General features: G+C 37.1%; 1 protein-coding gene across 1 annotated transcript in view; it reads left to right on the top strand.

The window, feature by feature from the left end:
- Positions 1 to 20,882, top strand: part of ADCY1 (adenylate cyclase 1) — a 184,934-nt gene that overhangs the window by 3,507 nt on the left and 160,545 nt on the right. The window lies entirely within an intron of this gene.

The raw sequence follows: 20,882 nt of genomic DNA, 5'->3' as shown, positions 1-20,882 counted from the left end.
GCAGGAGGAGGAGGATGAGGAGATGCACGTATAGGAAACGTGTGGGCTGGGAGTCGGGGTTTGCCACTTAAGGCTGTATTTGGTGCATGTGAACCACTGGGAAAGAAGAATTGAAACATTTTTGTGTTCTTCTTTGCACGCATTCATTATGCCTGCCCTCAGGAGAAGCATGCAGCTTCTGTTGTCCAGATTGGTGTTAAACAACAATTTAATGCATAATTGAAGTACTTAGTACATAACTTCTGCAAAATGCTGGTATTATTCTCCCCTAAGTGTTGTGATGTTAGGATGTACACAGTTGACATAGGCATAAATACAGTATTGTACACCTTTGTGCCCAGAACTGTGAGTTCTTGGATCCTTCTTCAGTGCTCACACAGGCACATGCAACCCAGGGTGATATGCATGCACAGAAAAGAGATACACAGGGACAATCGCTGAGTGGGGTTACTGAGACAAACAGGATTATTGATGACTTCATGCTGCTGAGCTGGTGGACAAAATAAATTGTATATTTTGAAAGGGAAGAGAGAGATAAGCTGAGCTTTATGATTTACCCAGATAATCTGATGGTCTATTTTTAAATATGCGATTTAGAGTTTCCATGAGAGGGAGAGCTGATAAAATGCAGGAGCACTGAGACGACCCACACTAAAAAGCATCTGGAAGGATGTTAAAAACACTGGAATTCTTTTTTAATAGGCTGAAGATAGCTCTTTATTGGAGTACCAATTAGTCCTTATGGGAGTCCAGGCTATCCTGGCTACCCTGACACACAGGCAAACTTTCCTTGATGCCAAGCTGCAGCTCAGTGTGGCATCTGCTCTTCTAGATGAGTAACATAAAGAAGATTAAAATAATGTCTGCTCACTAAATTATTTAACCAAAGTTGTGAATGTAAAACATTTTGAAGAGAAATAATCTTCTGGCTCTCTCCCTTCACACTAGTTTAACTCAGTTGTTCATCAGGCAAGAAACTGGCTAACCTCTGATGTAATATATCTGTATTTCTTCTTCATCAACATCTCCCCCAACCAGAGTAATTTCAGTGGTTTGTATGCAGTCTCCAAAGCAGTATGCTTTACTGATAACAGGAGGCAGAAACTAGCTCAGAGTCAGGCAATTAAAACTGGTCTGTGAACTTGTGTCTCACAGAAATGAACACTGACTTGTGGCATACTGTCAAGGAATAAGTCTTCTGATTTGAAGGCCATCTCCATGTATGGAAGGGACTTTTCCCTTACAAAGAAGTTTTTTGCTTTTCCAAATAACATCTTTGCAAAGGTTGGAAGTTTAAAGATACGTAAAGGTTGCATTATTTGAATTTTATTTGCTTGGCCTGAGAGTAGCTAAGCCTGTTTTTAAGGGCTAGAGGGGACTTTTCCTTGTGACTGGGATCTGCTTCCCAGACACTGGATATTATCATGATGGCCCACATGTTTGTAGACACAGCATGCAACTGATGTGTCAGGGAAGCAGGACTGCTCTATGCAGAGCTGCAGTAGCATGAAAAGTTCTGTTCTGTTTCCCAACCCCTTTCTCCCTAGCCCCAAGCAAGTGGATGAATTTAAATTTTTAAACAGATATCTGAAGTATGCAAAATTGCAGAAACACCTGCACCAATCACTGAGGTTGGTACTCTGTTAAAGACCGCTTTGATTTTTTTGTGATTCAGGCAGGGAACCAACTTGGGAATAAATTTTATTTTTGTTTAGACTGAGCTTTAGGAGACTGCAGATTAAGTAACTTCCATTGACGTTAAACTGGAAATTGGTCAGCACAACCAAATAGTTCATATTGTTTCAAGTTCAACCTATTAAAAAACAGGCATAGCTAAGTTAAGGGAATTTTTCCAAAATTAGCTTTTAGATGCACATCTTCTATTTCAAATGGAGGAATCTCCATTTGCAAATCTTTGAATGCCAAAAGCCTCACAAATTGCAATAGTGTCAGATCAGAACCTGATTGTGCCCCATGGCATGCTTAAGACTTGCATTCTTTTAAATGTACAAATTCTTTACATAGTAAAACCAATACTCATTTTGGCAGAATTGTGTCATGACTTCTATTGAGTAAAGCACATTTAATTTGCAAATGATAATTTCCTGACAGTACAGTATTGTCTGTGGAGATCATGCCATGCCATGCCATGCCATGCCATGCCATGCCATGCCATGCCATGCCATGCCATGCCAGAAGTGAGGCATAGGTATGTATCAAGGCAATAGGAGAGTAGGAAAGCAAGTACAGGGAGGTAATGAGAGTCAAGGGAGTAATGTGACAGAACATGCCACTCAATAAGTGTTCCATTCATTAAATGAAAGGTTCCAATGCACTAATATGTCCTGCTCATTTCTAAATAGAAATATAGTAATAGACTATATATATATATATAAGTAAGTCCAATCTAAAAAATATACAAAGTACTTGGGAGCAATCTTGATCCCATTTGAGATCATGTCAAAGACATGATGACTTCACAGCTGATATTGCATGCCTTATCTGACATTGTGATAAGGATATAAGTGGTGTATATAACCAGTAGCATATTGATTATGTTATTTGAACTCTCTCCTTTCCTTCTGAATCATGGAACAAAATGTTTCTGCCATATAAGGTGACAATGTATCCACAGATGGCTGAACCTACTAATGAAGTTTTAAAAGCTCGAACTTTTGTCTCCTTTTTTCTTTTTCTTTTTTTTTTTTATCTCTACAGATTCCTGATATATGTTAGGTGCTTCAGAGCCCTTACAGAAATACAGAATCCTACCCAAAGGATTTTAATATAATTTTTATTGTAATTCAATGAGTGGGTGTTAGAGACATGAGGACCAGATGGGGTAAGGAAGGCAAAGGCTGCTCATGGAAATTAATCAGTGGTGGCATATGCACTGTTTCATGTCTTACCATTAAATAACTTCTTTTGGCCTTCTAAATATTTTAGTTCCCTTTTTAAAAAAATATATTCTTATTTCTAGAAAATTAAAAACCAAATCATACACCACCAAAGTACCCTAACATATCACTGAAGTCTTTGTGAAAGAGCAAATATTTCAGAAAAAAAAAAAAAAAACAGAAGTACAGCATGAGTAACAAAGAGCAGAAGAAAGAATAGTGCTCTCATAAACTAGCACAAAATTTTTTTCAGAAGTGTGGTGAAACAAATGTAGATTTCAGTTAGTTTGCTTGATTTGTGTGGGTTTTTTTGTTTGTTTGTTTGTTTTGCCTGCATTTGAAACAATTTACTCAAATATTTATTTATATGTATGATAGCACTTTCATGGATTCAGCAAGTACCAGAAATTTTAGCTGGGATTAGAAAGACTGTGTAAAGCATAACGGGGGGAAATTGGTATAATTTATTTTAAATAATTAATTTATTATTTAAAAGTTTATTTTATAATCTTAACTCTTTGTGGTTAGTGTGATAGTATTATAGAATATCACAAGGAATTGTTATGTCAATGTTAATCTTGTTTCTGCTAGTGTTTAAAAGAAAACTGTTGAACACATCACTGACAGAACTGTTAATCTCCACACCTTTGTCTCTCACATAGTAGGCAGAGTCTAGTAGCCTAATAAAAGGGCATGTAAATCAAAGACAGCTCAGCCCCATTGCCATTATTATTCAGTGAAAAATTCTGTTTTTCTCCTTCATTCATATAAAATATGGCGAGGGACTCTACTAGTTCATTCTTTGTGATGCTTTTCAAATACTAGTATAAAGAATATCTCTAGAATTCTATTTTCCATAATGTTCTCTAGAATTCAGACATATCTATCCAATAATCTGTTTGAATTCACTATCTTCCTCTCTTTCCAAAGATGGGAAACATTGTTTTTAGAGTTTCTCAATATCTGTGTGTAACTACAATTTTCATTTCAAGTTAGTCCATATTGAAGTATTGTTAAAAATGTGAGGGGTTTCAGGATTTTTATTCCTTTCTAATCAAAGTTGTTTCATAATTTGTGGCATAGGCTTTGCCAGGTCTTGACCATAGTCATTTTATCTAGGGGCTGAAGTATAGGATTTTCTATGGAATGTAGAGTTCAGGATCTTTTTTCCCATAGAGATTATTATGCTCTTGGCTTCCAGAGTCTGTAGATTGCTGACACTGCTACTTTTTGTGGATTTCCAAAAATTAACAGCATGCTGATGGTTCTACATGCTTGAGAAACAAGAAGCCTTTGAGAAACTGTCAAGAATCATGTGACTTGGAGACATAGTCAATAACAGTTTATCTGAGAAGTTTAGTTGTTATTAATAGGCAAGATCCCATTATTACTGAAGAAAAAGAGGGCTTCTATTGAAAAAGTATTCAAAAATAATAATTAAAAAACAAGAAAATACTGTTATACACTCAGTTTCTACCCACTTTCTTTGATCTTGGGCTCTCCCTTCTCCTGCTTCTCCAAGTTCTAAGAGTGGTGTCTTTCATTCTGCTGGTATTGCCTACATTGGCAGCATCTGGAGTCTTTCACAGGAAGGAAGGCGATGTTCATGCTAACACTGACATATTAATTTGTCTTCCTTTGTTGTTCCACAGCTCCATGTTCCATCCAAATTTTTAAAATAGTTTTCTTTTATGAATGTTAAATACTTGTTCTTTGTTCCTTTTGTTACAACTAATACCAGATCTGGTTATCTCCATGTTCACATTTCTTTAACTGACTATTGGGGAGTCTTTTTTATAGCTATGGGTGTTATCTTCAATACTAAGTCTGTGCTACACCTTTTGTAATCCCATGGTTGTACTCTACACCACGGCCTATGTGTCCCCTTCTCAAGGTCTGTACTATGTTTCCATAAGCCTACATTTCTGCATAGTGTGGCATTGTGTTTTAGTCATAAAACTGTTGTGCTAACAGACAAAGTTAAACAAAAGTGACATAAATGAACTAGAGAGATCTGATCAATTAGGGAAGAATTTATAAACCAGGTAAAACAATGTGCACAGAAGTTAAAAAAAAAAAATACCAGCCTGAGAAGCTAAACTTTTAGCCCAGAAAAAGTCTGCTATGTCTCAGTCTAGAGGCCTTGCAAAGTTAGTGCATAACTTACTATAACTTTTATGTAGCAATAGCAATACGGTATGAACAATGGCAATACAGTATTACAAGTCTATATGGTTGCATTCCTTTTTAACTTGTGTGGTTTATACTGTCTCCATGTATTGCTACTGCTATTATTTTAGTGTTATTAAAGAGAATCCAAGGGTATTTTCATTTCAAAATGGTAAAATGTTGTTGCCTAGACCCTAGTTTATAGCAAAAAGTTGCATGTAACATTAGTAATTATGGACTATATTTAATTTACATGCTTACTGTGTGGAAAAGTAGTTTTCACAAAGTGTTCAGTGTTTGTGCAACTCTGAGCTCAGGGCCTGCCAATTTGGAGTTAAAGATTTTTGGTGGTTCTCTGGGATAATCTATCAAGGGTTTCTACTCCTTTCTTCCTTAATTCCTTTTTTTCTGAACATGTAATTTTGGATATATTCAGAGCTAAACACCTATGAGAAAATGTTAATTGTAGAGAGTAGTTGCTCTTGATATGTTCTGCCATTCAGGCTTCTAAATATTTTCCCCATTTTGTTTTCCCCAGTTATTAGCATAGTGCAATGCTTTGCTAGACAGAACCAGTGTAATATAACAACTAGGTAGTGCAGATTTCAATTTCTCTTAGTCTCCTTTAAGCACAGCCCTGAATGTGTGCTTGTCTGTACATGGGCCTTACGAACTAGAACAGAAGTATTCTTTCTAGTATTTTATCTCATTATGTCAGTTTAGATGCAGTGCATTCCTTCTCTTGCCATTCCACAAAACATTCACTAGCATAAAATAATATTTTCTGTCTATCACAGTTTGTTATTGTCTTCAACTTTCTCAGATGCAAAAGGCCATACATTCCTGACTTTATATCTCTTCTCTATGTTACCATAAAGTGATACAAACATAACTAAATGCAGGTGACATGTATGGAAAACCAGAGACAAGCCAGAAAAGCATTGCTTCTTATCCTTGTAAGCTCTTGGTGGTGACAAGAGGGAATAATTGTTAGAAAGAAAGTCTATTATGAGTGTGGAAAAGGCATAGTTTCACACAGACTTCATGTTCTGATTAATTAGAATAGAATGTTATAAGAAAATTTCATCTAGGACTTGAAATGTTTGTGTTTTATGACAGGAAGAACTCAGGCAGTACTAACTCCTATAAGACCCTTGCTTTTGGGAAGGAAAGAGTACAAGCAGAAGAGACTGATTCTAGTTTTTGAGCTGAGCTTTGTCTTTGGCGGACTATGATGGATGGGTATGAGTGACTAGAAATGAGTAGAGTGGAATTCTTTTTATTTTTTTCCCTAAATTTCCTAATTATGTGATTTTCTTTCATACCTTCTTCCTCTGGGGAATTTTTTCATGGAAGAAATTTGCTTTGCTTCAAATTTTTAAGATACATATCTAGAGGAATATGAGGAAACAACATAGTTGCTACTTTGATCAGCTGTTTATATTCTGCATGAATTTACCACATGAGCTGATTCCTGAAATAAAATCACCAAGCACTTTATATATACAGAAAAACTGTTTTCTCCATCAATATTTGAAATAATGAAAAATCCCAGAAATGTGGATCTAGTGTGTGGCTCTAAGGTGAACAATAAAGTGCAAAAAAACACAATAACAACAACCCCCCCCCCAAAAAAAAAAAAACCAAAAACAAAAACAAACAAAAAACCACAAGAAAGAAGGTTCCTACGTTAGCTGTGGTTCAGGAACTACAGAAATCCTTTTTCATCCTGAGATGTGTGTTGCAAGAAATATGTGTCTAGCATGAAAAATGTTATGGAGCAGTATTTCATTTTTAACATCACCTATCATATATTTGTTTTGGAGCAAGAGGTTAATTATTTGGTTTAAATGTTTGTGCATACTCTGGTACAACTTCATAGAAGTAAATATAATTAACTTTTTACAGTGGTTAGCACATAAAATTAAGGAGTGCTTCACTTGGCTGTTGTGGATTTTTTTCATAGGTTACTCATGCAAACACTACAATGTAGAAATGTTTGTCAATTATCATAAATCTGCTTATGACTACTGCTTAGAAGATGAAAGCAATTATCTACACACCCAAAATTAGAAAATGAAATAACAATAATAAAACTACAGTTTTAAAAAGAGTTATACATAAAATATATCCTTAATTTGAGTATCATCAGGCTGAAAAATAATATTTTGCTCGAGCAAGACTTAGGAAATTTGTTCACAAGAAGTTGAAAAGAGGCCTATGCCTTCCAAGAATCTTATCTTTTTTTCTTTTTTTCCTTCCCTTCCCTTCCCTTCCCTTCCCTTCCCTTCCCTTCCCTTCCCTTCCCTTCCCTTCCCTTCCCTTCCCTTCCCTTCCCTTCCCTTCCCTTCCCTTCCCTTCCCTTCCCTTCCCTTCCCTTCCCTTCTTTTCTTCTTCTTTCTTTCTTTCTTTCTTTCTTTCTTTCTTTCTTTCTTTCTTTCTTTCTTTCTTTCTTTCTTTCTTTCTTTCTTTCCTTCTTTCCTTCTTTCCTTCTTTCTTTCCTTCTTTCTTTCTTTTTTTGTTTGTTTCTTTCTCTCTCTCTCTCTCTCTCCCTTCATCCCTCTCTCTCTCCCTTCATCCTCCCTCTCTCCTTCCTCCCTTCCTCCCTTCCTTGCTTCCTTCCTTCCTTTCTTCCTCCCTTCCTTGCTTCCTTCCTTCCTTCCTTCCTTCCTTCCTCCCTTCCTCCCTTCCTCCCTTCTTCCTTATTGATATAAAATACAATGTAGCAAAATGAATTTTGAGGTAAATTCATCACTGTTCATTCGAAGGTGGAGGATGTTGGACTGAACCTCATTTCATTTTAAATGTCAAAAACCATCTCACTTCAGGGAGATTCATCTGATGTGTCAAAAATTGTTATTCCCTGTAATAATTTCTTAACAGGATGTTTTAACTAAACAGGTACATAATTTAATGGGAACTATATAGAAAGACAGTATCTGCTTGTTTGTGAAATGACATGGAGTAAAGGCAGTATAAAGTTCTGACCAAACAAGCATGCAAGAGACAGAAGCTCTACCAGGATCAAATTTCCACTGTTGCAGTTTGTCTCTGGAGTCTTCTCTGCTGACTCCTGGTCACTGTTATGGTTGTCAGTGATTTGAGTGCTACTCTCATCTGGTATTATGGATCCCAGAGCTGTGGTGCTATGCTCTGGAAAGAGGATTACCCCTTATGAATGTCCTGTGTGATTCCTGGTACTGCACCCTGCAAGCTGTTGTGCTGGTCTCTCTGCTGATCCATGCTGGTTTAGTGTAAATCAGCTGTCACTTCAGGGGCTCTGCGAGTTGAACCCTATTTTCAGTCCATAGTTGGATTAGCTATGATGAATGCTCTGTCATTCCTATATGCTTTGAAATATAAGGAATAATGATTCTTTTCAAAACAGGGAAACAAACTGAGCACTATCTCAATGTTCAGCATGTGAGTTTCATCTTTCCTCTACCAGTTATGCAAATGACAGTGGTGAATGATAGCTGCTTTAGTTCCCTCAGATGGAAAGATTACAGCAGCTTATTTGGCCTTCTCCATGCAGCTCTCTCTATTTTAGGCAGAAGAAGATTGAGGAGATTGCAGCTGAATTAATTTGCCTCATCTGTTAGTCAAAATAGACTGCATTATCAATACTCCATTTCTTCTTGCTTGCACTATTAAAAACATTAGTCTGGTTTTTGCCTTTGAAGAGACCACAGCCTGAAGAGAGGTTTCCTATTCTAAACTGCACTTCATAATACTGATTAATGTTAACACAATGGTTGAAATGGCTTTAGTGGGAGACCAGTGTGATTTCTACATGAGACTGCATAATCTCCTTATAATAGTTTCTGGAGTATCCATCGCTGAAAAGGATAGTGAAGTTTAAGAGGAAAGAGTGGGCATCACTTTCTGGATTTTTTAGCTTGCCTATTGACAATGAAAAACGTGCTTTTCTTACTCTTGAGTTTTAGAAGGATATTCTGAAACAATTAACAGTTTGTATTTTAAAATTAAGATGAACAGAAACACTGAAATGGGAAATGTCCACTTGTAAAGCTATGAATTATTCTCTATCCTTAACTGATATTTTTATAGAAGTTTTAACGTAATAATGTAATAATTTGATTTTTTTTCTTGCTTGCTTTTTTTCTTTTCCTGCAGATGCTTTTGTGCAACCAGTCCTGGTTGGGTTTTTTCTTATTACTGCAGTTCTTGGTGCAGTAGTCTCTACTGAATTTCCCCAAAAAAGGAGCATCAACAAGATGCAAAACAGAGAACATTCTTCTGGGAGGGAGATTACTGCAAAAAGGAGGATGATCTTTCCTAATTGCCCTAAGGGTACACAATATTCAGCCTCAAGACCTTGTCTCTCTTGTCTTCTAGAAAGAAGTCTAGCAAGTCCCATTTCTTCAGCACAAGTGTATACTGAAAAACTGAGATTAGCTACTGATCATAAAGATTCTTCATTCTCTTGGGATGAAGATGTAATACCTAAAGTAGGGAGAAATCATCTTTCTCATGAAATGTCTTACATGCCCCTGAAGATGTCTTTGAAGTTTACTAAGAATTTCTGGTCCTCTTTAAACATAAGGATTTGACATATACATAAACCATTATCTAACATTCTCAAAGAAATTATCTTCACAGGAATATATCAGCTATATCAGCTCCTATTCCCTTGTGTGTGGTAATTGCTGGCATTCCACTCATAAGAATAGAAAAAACTTGAAAAATGAAAGATTTGCAGCTACTCTGCACAGCTGAAAACCTTTTTCTGAAGTTGTAATTTTTAAAAAATGCATTTCTAAAGCTTATATACTACTGGGTTACAGTGATACAGTGATCTTACTGTGCACAATCCTAAAAGGAGAAGGCTCTATTCAATGGTACAAACCTTGGAAAAGAGATTTTGTTTTCCTTCTTTATTGCAACTAAGGGGTTCAAGAGTGGAGGCACATGAGGGAAAAGTCTTTTCTTCTTTAGAGCCATATTTCAGATTTAGGTTTTTAAAGTTCAAGTTTTTTTAGTATCTAAAGTTATTTTGCTGATCTACCAAAATGTGTAAGAAAGACTGATGCCACTAGTCCAATTTCTGATATGACAATGTGAGTTATTTATACACCATCACTGTTGGTAACTCAGCAAACCTGGCAAACTTAAAGTTTTTTCCTTGGTCTGTAGGCAAGCATGAATGTTTTGCTAAGATTGCTTATAAGGTAATATGTATGTCTCATGTGGGATTGTAATGGAAGTTCACAGGGCCTCTGCACCTACAATTAGCATGTATAACAACAGAAAGCGAGTCAATCCTACTTCCAGGGCATTATAGAGTCTGCTGCTATATTTGATTCTTAACATGATGGGTAAATATCATTATTCTTACAGTAGCAAAGCCACATTGACCCTAAGTCAGTCCCTAGGAAACCCACAGGTTTTGACTTCCCAGCAAATGCCAGCTGTGAGATATATAAAAAGACACCAGGTACAGTATGAACTAATTCCAAGTAACATGGCAATAAATGCAGTGTATTTAGAGTATTTAGGGTTTTTTTCTTCAAGGAATGCTTAAGCTATCTGGAAACAAGATGGTATAGTAGTTCAAAAGCTGGCACAAGGCAGGCTGTATGGGAGTAGAAGAAGGGAAAGCCATTAGGGGTCTGATTACTAATTCTCAAGAGAAATATTTCTCTCTGTAACATCTGAAAATCTCTCAGTTGTTTTCAGAATTAAAATATCTCCAGTTGAAAACATTCTTAGGATTTGTGTAGATCTCAGAGGTCTACTGGTGGGCTGGACATAATACTATATCACTGTATCACATAGCTATTGCAATATTAACAATTGTAGATGCTGGTATTATCAGTCTGAGCAGTTTCTGCATTAAACTTTGGGGGGTTTCAGGTGCCAAAGGAGTACCATAGGAAAAATAGGATCTAGTTAGCTTTCTCAGTCTTTGTCCAGCAGATAGAATACTTCATTTCTTATGCCTCTCCTGCCCTCACTAAATGAATGAATTTCTAGTCTGGTACACAAAGAATGGAGGAAATTCTTATCAAGACAAGTTACTGACATGTAAATGGCTAGTAGGTGTCCATTTAACAGACAGTAAACATCAGTCTTGGTTCCACTATCCATTTTGGGGACTAATTTAGTCCTTGGACACATTGAAATGTCAGTGTCAGTAAAACATAATGCTAAAGTCAAGAAACAAAACTGCCTGTTGATGATGCTTTTAGCATCTGAAGTATACTGTTGCAGTGTTGGGTGGTACATGTGCGAAATATGCCAGTTTTATAGTGTAGCAAACATAATAGGAATGCCATTTTCTCCTCTTGACTCAAGAAAACTGCATCACAATTCTTTACATTCAGAAGAGTAGAGACATGGCGATAGACCTTGGTGCATTCACTTTCTGCACTGTGGAGTCACTCCTATTCTAGGTCAGTTGTGGCTGTGCCTTTCCTAAGTGTGGGTAGCACTTTGTACTGTCCCACCTAAGGCATGCTTTTGGGAATGTGTGAGTCAAGCTTGGTCATGTGTTTTGAAACTCTGTAACACAGCCTGGTGTATTTTGTCAATACAGCCTTCTATGTAGTAGTCTCATGTCTGTGTGGATGATAAAGGGAAATTAAAGTACTAACATACAGATCGGATAAAAGGAGAGGTCATGAAGCCTGGTGGTAACTGGTGAAGTCATCACATCTGCTGTTTATGTCCTGAATAGTAAACTTGGAAATCATTAGTAGGTGTCATGACATGTGGTGCTCAAGTAATGTCCTCTGAATGGGAGTCAGAAATCTCTAGATTCTGATGTCTAGATGTCTAGACTTCATCCAGAACTCCAGGAATATCAGATATCTAGGGTCTAGTAGGAGGGAAGTCTTATAGGTGAATTATTTGGGTTAAACAATAGTTAAAAGGCCAGCTGTTTCTTTATGGGTTTCCAGAAACCAGCATTTAACAGCCTAATTTTACTATGAATCAAAATTTTAAATCATTATTACTACAAAAAAAGTAGTCTCATGCATGTGGGTACACCCCCTTATTCACCAATAGCAGCTGAATTCCTGCAGTGAGTGGAGTGGGAAGCTACTAATGTGAATTAGAACCAGCCAGGGAGGATGGGCTTTCAGATGGATGCTTTCCAAAGTTGTCTCCACACCTGCACGTGAAGAGACTGGGAATAGGAATGAGCAACCAGCGAAGAAGGAAAAGACCCAGAAATGTTTTTTTTTTACTGTTCTGTCAGTTTAGGTCTGCATTTAACAGCAGCCACGCTGTAATTACTGCTGCATGAACTTCAGCAGGAATAGTATTAGCCTGATTACATCTTCTGTAAATGCAGAATTCTGTAACTTTTCACTTTGTACCTGACTTATGTGCCTTAATTTAGATACAGATTTTTGGAAAATACTTAAAACTGGTGTTATAGCTAAATGTTGGTTGATTTAGTATAGGTGTTAAAAAATTACTTTCTTTGATGGATCCTGGAACAGATCTCGGCTTAGGTTCCAAACCTTATTAAGCAATCTGAAAACATAAATTACTGTTAAAGACCAAAAATCCTATTTTCTTATATTTCAAAAACACTTGAAAAGTAATTCAAGGATTACCCCTGAAACCATGTATATAGAGTGTCACCCCAGGACATAGAGGAACTAATTTGATGAATTATACTGAAAAAAAAAGACGCTAAATTTAAAAATTGTTAGAAGTAAATAAAGTTGCTTAAACAATTTGGATTCCTATTAGATATTTTTTAAATGCATCAAAACTTCAAAAATTTCATCAGTGTCCATAAAGAAGTGGATCTTTTATAACCAGCATCTTGGCCTCAATGAATGAGCCATAGAATGCATTAGTTCTGCAGCAGGTAATGTGCCTGGTATCGAGTACCAAAGATATTATATGGAATTTTACTACAGGAAATCAATATCTTTGCATGTAGTCTTGGAAATGTTATGTGAATATGTTGTTTCTTTCAGAATGGACAGAAACTATCTTCTCCCCATGAAAAATATGCAGATTCTATCTTATACCATGCTTTGGCTATTCTTTCTCAATACCCGAGTTACAAAGCAGAGCCTCAAAGAAGGCCTTAATATTGATAGCACGATGATATTCTCTAATATTCTATGCTTTCCAGCACTGTTGCATCCAGTCACATCAGGAGCTGAACATTTAAAATCTATTTAAATTTGTTCTGCAATGTGTTTCAGGAAGTGGTCTTGTGTTGCAGCGCACGGTGGGGGCATGCTGGGTGGCTGCAGCAGGGGGGCAACCATCCCCCTGCTGTGGTAATCAAATGGGCCAGGAGACCTTGTGCTCCTTTCTTGATAAGGCCTTTATTAATAGGATAGCCTATGGGGGTGGGGGCTCGGGGTTCGCGATGACGACGCTGCTCCCAGGTGAGTCAACGTCCCAGAGGAGGGGTAGACAAGCCCGTCAGTCGAGGCAGGATCGGAGTCTTCACCCTCATAGGATATGTCAAAAGACTCTGCTGTAGCTCGTTGGTCTAGGGGGTTTACCTCGCTCTGGCTCCTCTGGTTACAACGATTGGCTTCAGAAATGCTGGGGGCCCTCTCCAGCTCCTTGAAACTTCCCCTGCACGTAGGAGTAGATAATTTTGCAGTCTCTGCTCTTGGCTCATTGTCTGGGTCCATTCTGGTTTATATTGAGGTAATTAATATACAGTAGACACTAGGCCCTCTGGGAAACAGGAAGTCTTTCCTGGGAACAACTTCCTGGGAGCAGCTTCTGAACTACCCGACGCAGTGTAAGGGACAGAAGGGGCTTCAAACTACTAGGAATGGAGGAACAAACAGGTAGGATGTCTTTTGCAAAGGATTTTAAAAAAGGTTTAAAAGGGAAGGAAGGGCAGGAAGGGGTACAGAAGCTCGGGGAGTCAAACTAGGAGTGTAAACTGGGTATAGGGGCAAATACATAGGGGTGGAAGTAACAAATACATGAACAAGTGAACTTTCGAACTGTGAGGAGATAAACAGACAAAGAGTTGAACATCACATTTATTCATAACACCTGCGAGCCTTGCAATTCCCAGTTATCGGCAAGTCCAGTGCAGGGACAGACAGACATGGGTCTTGGGGTGGAACAAGATGGATTTATTCCTGCGCTCCCAAATGAGACTGGGGAGGTGGGGGGAGTGGGAGTGAACAGAAGTTTTTATACAGCAGCTCAGGAGTAGCGGTGTAGGAAAGTGAACCAACGAGGATATGGTAAGGGAGGAGTATAAGGTGGGGCAAATAGTTTATGAGCCTATCAGGGAAAACAGGAGGGAAATAATACAAAGTAATGAATGGGCTGTCAAGGGCAACAAGACAGACACAGAACTCTCTGGAGAAAGGGGTAGGGATAGGGAGGATTGACAACTTGGAAGGGAGGGGTTTAGGGAAGGGCTTGGGAAATTTAGAAACTGGGGAAAGAAGGGGGTTAGGGAGAAGAATAGGGGGCAAACATATTGCTTTGCTAAACATAGCAAAGAACAGGAAGAAGGCTAAGAGAAAGAGAAGTGAGATGATTTTCCAAAATTCAGAAGTCAATCAGATTAGATTGGAAATTACTTCAGCTGCAATTGACTGGGACAAGAATTTAATAAATAACGACTTCATCTTAAGCATAATAATGCCCCAAGAAATAGTTTAAAATATTTCCATTTCATCTGGGCTAAGCTATGCTGTCATGTTTTCTTTTCAATTACTCTGAGATGAAGTTTTTCCTCTGGTCTGCATGACTCGGGGCAGGATGTTCATAAAAGAGTGAGGACTTTCATGTTACAGTTAAATGAAGCATGTTTATGAGCCACTTAATCTTTTTTTTTTTTTTTTCCAAAGTATTTGCTTCAGTGACTTTATTCTTAACTGCGTAAGATGTAAATGTAAGGTTTAATTTGTTTACCCAAAGCAATGACATGATTTTATACAAGTAAGAAGAGCTATTAATCTATATACTTTCCAAAAACAATAGAATTTGCTAAATTTAATTTTATTCTCCCTTGTAAATTACAAATGTGTTTTTGAATAAATTTTCACCTTGGTTTTAGAACAAAACATCCATAATTTGTACATTTTAATGGCTATCATAATTCTGTACAAGATAGAGTGTGACAAAGATGAATGGCATTATGCTAGAGCATATTGTACTTTAATTATGATAATGGTAAGAAACTTACACTAAGCAAGGGAAATCTGAAAAATTCAAATGGCCCTTAAATTCTCATTATCGTTTGTCATTTCTAAGGAATTATTAGCAGACTTTTTGAAGGCAGTACAGTGGTTTGTCTGCAGAGGATTTGAGCTTCATTTTGTTATAAATGAGAATTTGTCCAGCCAAATTAAAATGAAAAAATAAAATATTTATTTTACAACCAAATTCTATCTAGCCAGCCACAAGGAAAGAACAGTGCTGAGCCCAGGGTCAGCCCTGGGTGTGCAACAAGGAGTCAGCCTCAGCAGAGGTTTTCCTCTATGCCCACACAACTCTATCCTGGCACAAGCGGTTTTTATAGGAAAAATTCCGCCTGAGGCCAAAATTTCGGCAGTCAGTCTTTTCTTCCATTTAAAGTCCATTGGTTAATAAGATTTTCTTTTTTGGTGATGAGGAAGAACAACTTAGTGTCTGGGAGTTGTTGAATCCCTTGATGAAATTTACAGGAATGCTGCATTCACATGTATCTGAGGATTTCCATGATACCTGTCTCGGGTCATTCATGCAATGATCAGTGCCTGGGTGTCCTGTATCTCTCCAGACATGGCCCTTTTATGTGTAAATCGGGTTTCAACATACACTAGCTTTTGCCCGCAACGGGGCAGGGGAGGGGGGGCCCGCTTCTAATACAAACGAGCATAATCTAACAAGTATCAAATATTACATATTTCATACAAGGAATGGCGCAAATTATGTTTCCTACACATAACAATTTTGTTCCACAACATATAAGAAGTGAATATAAGATGGGTGTACTTGAAAGGAAATTTGAGGGAGTCAATGGTTAATCAAACGAAAAAAGAAGAAGCAGTCTGCTCTGTAGCACATTGCTAACAGATTATAATTCCCAGGAGCAGCTTCACAAATCTTGTGAGTTAGAAGAACTTTGCCATGTACATTATAGAACTTTACCTGTGTCAGTATGCTTGGCAGCACATGGTTAAAGCATACTTTAGCACAAAAATCAAAATTATCAAAAATAGATAAAAAGTTTATGATGCGAGGAATATAAGTGACTTTGTTTTATAAAATATTATGGAAAAAATATAATTTGCCTTTCTTTGTCTGATTTCATTTGTGAAAATTTCACTGTGCTTGGTTTTTGCTGTTTGAATAATACATTTGAATATTGCAAATGGTCTGTAGTGCACAAACACCTACACAAAGACAAAGAATATTTATACTGAAAGTTATTGAAATAAGTATCCTGCCTGCTTTTTATTTTCTCTCTTTCCTCATTCAGGTTTTCTCTCCCAAAGGAAATGAGTCAGAGGACTCTCAATCTCTCATTCTGTCTGTCTCTTTTCCTTTTTAGTGTTCTTGCACAGACTTCATAGAAATTTTCCCTCAACTCATCTCTAAGCATCTCTGTGACCAGGGGAAAGTCTCTCTTTTTGATATATTTTCAGAAAGTCATAAATATAAATTTCTGTATGTTGTCCTCAACTCCTGCTTGTGCAAGACCCTCAAAAGAGGATTCATCTTCAGGCAGCTTCCATTCCTTTCATTTTTCAAGAAGAGAAATTGATGCAAAAATGAGAAAAATCAAACAGTATCCTTCTGACTGTTGTGCTTCATTCTGTAATAAGCATTTCACCCAGCAACTTCAGTGGTGGGTTTGCTTAAATATAAGTATCAAGATTCCCTTATAGACTTCTTTTAAGGTCAGAAAATAATAGGAAATGTTCTGGCACTTTCTGCAAGGTGTTTTGTACAATGTAAATTTGTGAAGCTCTGATAATAGTTGAAAGGCTGGGGTTTTTTCACATTTCTTGGAAAATAAAAAGCTCTTCTGAGCTTAAAACAAAGACCATTTTGTCACTAAGTATTTGAAATAAAATATTTAATTCTAGCTTTCTGCATCTTATTTTTTTTCTAAGGAGATCTTCTTAAATCTGTGATTACAGAGTATATCCTAATCTGATGGAGGTTTCTGGATGCAACCTGAGGGTCATTACTGAAAAGCAGTAAGCCTAAAATGCTGAAAATATTTAAAATCTTGTTGTTCATTTGAACAATGAATTCTTTTTTGCCTTCTGTTTGGTTTGAAGTTCTCTGTGTAACCCTGACTAATAGCTGTAATATCCTAAGTTTGTTGCTTGTTACTTTCTGCAAACATACCAAACTTCTTGAGGTTTCTTGGTTTGCTTCTTGAAAGATCATTTGTCTATTACTGGGAAAAAAATAGATCACTCAACATTCTTTAAGTGAAGTCTGTGTTTTTCTGAATAAATACTCTCTGACAGTTCTTATCCTCTAAAGCTTTAATGCAAGTGTTAAAAGCCTCCAGGACAATATAAGTTACAACCCTTTACAAATATATTTTCCAGGACAAGCAAAGGGCCTGCTGTTTCATAAACACTGTTCTCTGAAGCAGAAGCATTTGTCTGTCTGCTGGAAGATTATTTCATACTTAAGCATGTTAATTTCAAAATCATACTACCCCCATGAAAACATACCACTATCATCTTCATTCAGATCTGGACTATTTGAAAGTAAGGCGTGGAAATATATAGTACAACTGCAATTGGAAGTGAGGTTTGGGCTGTAAATATGACAGGTGTGATATAAGAGACTTGTCAGAGTTCCTTGTGTGCTGCAGTGGTAGCCTTCCTTTATCACCCAGCCAGGGACTGACACACAGCTCCTTCACAGTGAAATGTGCTTTGACAATCCTGTCTGTTGGGAGATCACTGCTGAATCTCACATCAGCTTTTGATTGCCATTCAGCTATGAAAAAGGGGATTTCTTTGCTTAACAGACTGTATTTGGGCTTTGGCTATGAAAAAGTGCATGCTTTGTTATTGAATTCAGCATGTATACTTTCTGTGTGAAACAGATAATTGTGTTCATGATCTTTTTTCACAATCTTCATGTGCACTCATACACCACTTGACTAACACCCTCTTTGAACAATTCAATTGTTTGATATAAGCAGCAGCATTTTCAACCTTTGGGCTCTGAATTCTTTGTTGTTGTTCTGCTTTTTTATTATATACTATTCCATGGGATAACAGCATTATAAGCTTGGCTTTTGCATAGCTAATTAAATATTACTACAGCACCAACAGACAGTGTGTAAATTCTAACCTTCTTATATGTTGCAATCAATGTAGCATATGACTGGCATATTAATTGACTCAAATGGACTTTAAAGATAGACTAAAATATGATAGATTAAAAGTCAAGACCAAAAGAGAGATAAAACACTCTATTTGAGTGACTTTCTAATTGTGCTTTGGGTAATGTATTTCCAGCACTTGCAGTGTGATTAGTCTTGGTAAGATTTAGAGAACATGGTAAAAACTGTGGTAACTTTATTATTATTTTTCTTGTGCAAGAAAAGAGGTCTTATAAGCATAGTAATTTTGGGGAATGAAGCACATCTTGTCCTCAGCTATATTTGCATAACTCTTCCTGATTTCTGCACCAAATGCATTCATGCATATCCAAGTACTATACAAAACAATGACCTAGATTAGAAGGTTGTTTTAATTATGGATACTTGTTAGTACATTTTAAATAGTTACTTCATCTTTTTGTTGATTTTAAGTGAGGTAAGAACTTCAGCTTATTTGTTAAGTCAACTGCCTCAAATCAAGTTAGTTCACACAGGTTTAGAGACTCCACTATTTTCTCATTATTTTCTGTCTGTCCATTCATATCTTGCTTTCTTTAGGTTTTTGTTTGCTTGTTTGTTTTCTAATCTTTCTCCCTCCTCTCTTTTTCTTACTTTGATTCCCCCTTTCCATATTTATCTCCTCTCCTCCCCTTACCCCACATGGTGATAGGAGAAAGAAAAAAAAAAGCATTAGCTGTTGTCTTCATTTATTTTCTTCCCTTGGTACAAATGTTTATTTCATCCTGTTCATATACATTGCTCAGATAATGATTAACACAAGATTAGCACGTTGGAAAACCTGTAGAAAATTGTGACCTTCTGTAGGAATGTTTTCTGTGTCATGAATTTTCACTAAAAAGCCTAAGTAAAATTAAAGTACAGATTTCAATAATTGCTCTTCTGGCTGCTTGCAGTGTTTAATGGATTAAAGTATTTTAGTTTCTGAGCCTTGAAACAAATTCTTTGGTTCTTTTCTCACAGAGAGGCAGACCCCTGCTCAGGAGTTATCACCAAACTAGTCAGTAAATGTAAAAACATTTAAGCATAAATTTGTAAAAGTATCTTCTACTCACTCATATGAAGGCTAAATATCCCTTTAGAAATAATTTAGGACATGACACTGACCATGTCATATATTGAATACTGCATTATTCATATATATTCAATGAGACTTAGACTGCAAGGCACAGGTTAAGGCCCCTATGTGATCTTGCGACAATTAAGCACTCAATGGCATGTGTGGCTTTGCACTCAAGTCAGCACATGGCTGACTGCTTTCATCTGGTTCATACAACTTCCCCATAATCAGGTCTTTACTAGGAGACAATTAGAAAACCTTGGCCAGTGATGGAAACTGGTACACATAGAAGCCAATGACAAGAATAGGCAGGAAATCCCTTTTTTATTCATTTGATAAATGTCAGCTCAGGAATCACTTGCTATTTCTTATACTCCACATCAGAAGGAACACATAAAAGCTGTGTAGTACTAATGGATGAAGATAGAAATGATCCAATGTCCCATTACGGAGGGCATATAACGGGTATAGCAAAGCAAAGATGGTTAAACTCTGACAAATGGATTTGATTGCTTTTCCACTGCAGAAGGAGGTCCAACTCTCCCTGTTCCATGCCAAACAAAAAGTTGGGCTTCCTACTTGCACCTGAGGTGGACACCTTTGGATCACTTGTGCCACAGAAGTTGTATTACAATAATGCTCCAGCTGTGCCAGGAGCACCTTTCAGGACTGCACACTGAAGATGACTTACCTGTGGAATTCAATTTGGCCAAAATATCCCAAAAGATACCTCTTCCTGCAACTCCCCATGACCTTGGTAGAATTAAGCCTTTAACTCTCGGCATCAAATTTTGAAATTTGATTTAAATGTTCAGAAAGAGCTTTATGAGCCTGAAGTCTTGTTTTGTATAGGAAGTACATGGCAGCTTCATGGGACTGAGTTTCTGCTGCATTGCCATTTGGGCCATACTGCAGTCCACACAGCTGTCTCTGTAAGCACCACAGGCTGTTGATTCCCTTAATGTGAACATGAACACCAGCTGTGCACTGTGGAATTACTGAGGTTGTGATTGGCCTTTGGTGATTATTAGACTATAGTAAGATGTTGTGTTTCAAAGGTCAAGACAGGGAACCCTGGTACCAAACAATCAGACATGTATAGTGAAATGGTACCAGCATAATTGTGCAACTGTTTGCTCGGGCAGCGGTAGTAAAAACAGTGATAGATGCTTCATTAATTATGAGACCCTATTGAAACAGGAGATAAAGATATTATGCATTCCATAAATAAGCATTTACTTTTATTCCCTGATCCAGAGTACACTTACCACCATAGTTCAAGAGACTTTAGCTCCATGTTTGATTGTAACTAGTTATCAAATATCCCCAGAGTATACTGAATTAGTACACTGAAAATATTTTTAAAGACTTTTTTTTCTGGATATATGCTAAGCAACAAGAATATATTTTTTTTTTT

The sequence above is a fragment of the Lonchura striata genome, chromosome 2, assembly GCF_050655825.1.
Source record: "Lonchura striata isolate lonStrDom1 chromosome 2, ASM5065582v1, whole genome shotgun sequence".
Classification (NCBI taxonomy): domain Eukaryota; kingdom Metazoa; phylum Chordata; class Aves; order Passeriformes; family Estrildidae; genus Lonchura; species Lonchura striata.
This window is presented reverse-complemented; position numbering and strand designations above follow the sequence as displayed.